The sequence below is a fragment of the Pleurodeles waltl genome, unplaced genomic scaffold (assembly GCF_031143425.1).
Source record: "Pleurodeles waltl isolate 20211129_DDA unplaced genomic scaffold, aPleWal1.hap1.20221129 scaffold_39, whole genome shotgun sequence".
NCBI classification, from domain to species: domain Eukaryota; kingdom Metazoa; phylum Chordata; class Amphibia; order Caudata; family Salamandridae; genus Pleurodeles; species Pleurodeles waltl.
In genome coordinates, this window is record NW_027150097.1 from 2,850,001 (window position 1) to 2,852,500 (window position 2,500).

Genomic DNA, 2,500 nt, shown 5'->3' on the forward strand with positions numbered 1-2,500 from the left:
GCCCTTTCCAATGCACATGTCATTTTTTTAATATCATCCTGATTTCACTGTGAGATTTTAACTTGTTCTTTTTTTCGGGTCCGGAATTTAAGTGTACATTTAGGCCCATGTTTAAACAGATTTTTCATCGGGTTGCATCACTTTTTCGATGCAGCATTAACACAATTCGTTTTTTGGTATTTACAAAGCCATGCACATGTTAAGAAAAAGTAACAGCACACAGCACCTTGCTCTGCCATGCTTTACTTTGCGTCAGGTAGGTGTTCCACAGGTGGTACATGGTTTTCTTGTACATCCACACATGGATTTTGATGTAAACCCATGTTTACAAAAACATACAGTCATGGTTTTGTGCCACAATGGTGCGCCTCCCCGAGGCTGGTGTAAGGAGAACAGATGTCTTTATTTCTCCATGTTACTGCCTCTTTGCATGTGGTGTGCTGCAATTTGCAGAACAGATACAAAGAGTAAACAAGCACTTGCAATACAACTGGTCTGGCATTTCTCCGAGATAGAGCTATTAGCAGTTGTAAACTCCCAACCAGACTTTTCTTGACTCATTAAATGTAAAAAATGAGCGCAATCGCGCTGCTACAGTTCACTCATATTGAAACATATCGGCAAAAGTTCAATTAATTATGTAACAGAGTCGATGTCATGCAATGAGCTCGACTTCTGTCAAACGAGATCGTGCTGTGAAAAAAAGAGAAAAAGTAGTCCACAAACCAGATTGAAAACAGCGAACCTCCTATGTTTTCAGTACTTGGTCGCTGCGCTCAAGGAGGGCTAACCACCGGAAAAGGCATAACGTATGCATGCCTTCCACTAACGAAAGCAAGCAGATTTTAACAGGGAAGCCCACGAACCAATGAAAGACACCAACGTGAAATAGACGGGGCTCCTAGCCCTTTTCTAACTACTACAGCGTCTCGCAAGCAATACGCATGCGCAAGCGCATTCTAGCGCAGGGTTGACTCTAAAAAATCTCCTAGGATAGTTGGAGGAAGATATCCCTTTATGCACATCAGCTCTCCTGAACATAAGGCAGATACCCTTCCACTCAAGGCAGCCCGAAGTGCACCTTTGCATAGACAAAGAGCAGAACTGCACCATTTCTGTGAAGATATGTCTCAGTTCTGCTCTCTTCGAGTGACGCACAAAGGAACTTTGCTCGCTGTGCTGCACTGCGTCCCTTCTTTCTAAATATTCCAATTAGTGATCAGTTTACCAAAAAAGCAGCAAAACTGCACCCATAGATGTACTCCTTGAAAGGAAACAAATTTACTACCTTTTTAAAATACACAAACACTGGCAATAGTAGCCTTGGAAAGCTATGCAAGATTCAGGTTTGAAGCTATGCCCCTTTTCTTTCTCAGACTCACACAATCCTCTCTCCTGCTGATTCCATTGTAACTCAGGTATGCTCTGCTCCTTCATATAGTCCCCAGCACGGCATCTTGTCAAGCACCTGGCTCCATAGCTCAGGGGTTAGAGCACTGGTCTTGTAAACCAGGGGTGGTGCGTTCTAATCTCACTGGGGCCTCACAAACATTTTGGATTTAACAACACTTATTAGTTCATTGGGGAGCCTCACTACAAATATTCTTTTCAAGATAGAAAAACAAAGGCGACACAGGGCAAAGCACGCAACAACGGGGGGCATTACACACAAAGCCATGCACATGTTAAGAAAAGGTAACAGCACACAGCACCTTGCTCTGCCATGCTTTAGTTTGCGTCAGGTAGGTGTTCCACGGGTGGTACATGTTTTTCTCATACATCCACAGATGGATTTTGATGTAAACCCATATTTACAAAAACATACAGTCATGGTTTTGTGCCACAATGGTGCGCCTCCCCGAGGCTGGTGTAAGGAGAACAGATGTCTTTATTTCTCCAAGTTACTGCCTCTTTGCATGTGGTGTGCTGCAATTTGCAGAACAGATACAAAGAGTAAACAAGCACGTGCAATACAACTGGTCTGGCATTTCTCCGAGGTAGAGCTATTAGCAGTTGTAAACTCCCAACCAGACTTTTCTTGACTCATTAAATGTAAATAATGAGCGCAATCGCGCTGCTACAGTTCACTCATATTGAAACCTATCGGCAAAAGTGCAATTATCTATGTAACCGGCAAAAGTTCAATTAATTATGTAACAGGGTCGATGTCATGCAATGAGCTCGACTTCTGTCAAACGAGATCGTGCTGTGAAAAAAAGAGAAAAAGTAGTCCACAAACCAGATGGAAAACAGCGAGCCTCCTATGTTTTCAGTACTTGGTCGCTGCGCTCAAGGAGGGCTAACCACCGGAAAAGGCATGACGTATGCATGCCTTCCACTAACGAAAGCAAGCAGATTTTAACAGGGAAGCCCACGAACCAATGAAAGACACCAACGTGAAATGGACGGGGCTCCTAGCCCTTTTCTAACTACTACAGCGTCTTGCAAGCAATACGCATGCGCAAGCGCATTCTAGCGCAGGCTTGACTCTAAAAAATCT

At 43.6% G+C, this 2,500-nt stretch overlaps 1 non-coding gene across 1 annotated transcript; it reads left to right on the forward strand.

Annotated features, from left to right (window-relative positions):
• The first annotated feature begins 1,470 nt into the window (after positions 1-1,470).
• TRNAT-UGU (transfer RNA threonine (anticodon UGU)) lies at positions 1,471-1,543 on the forward strand. Its single transcript has one exon. It is a non-coding gene; the product is annotated as a tRNA-Thr (tRNA).
• The last annotated feature ends 957 nt before the right edge of the window (positions 1,544-2,500 follow it).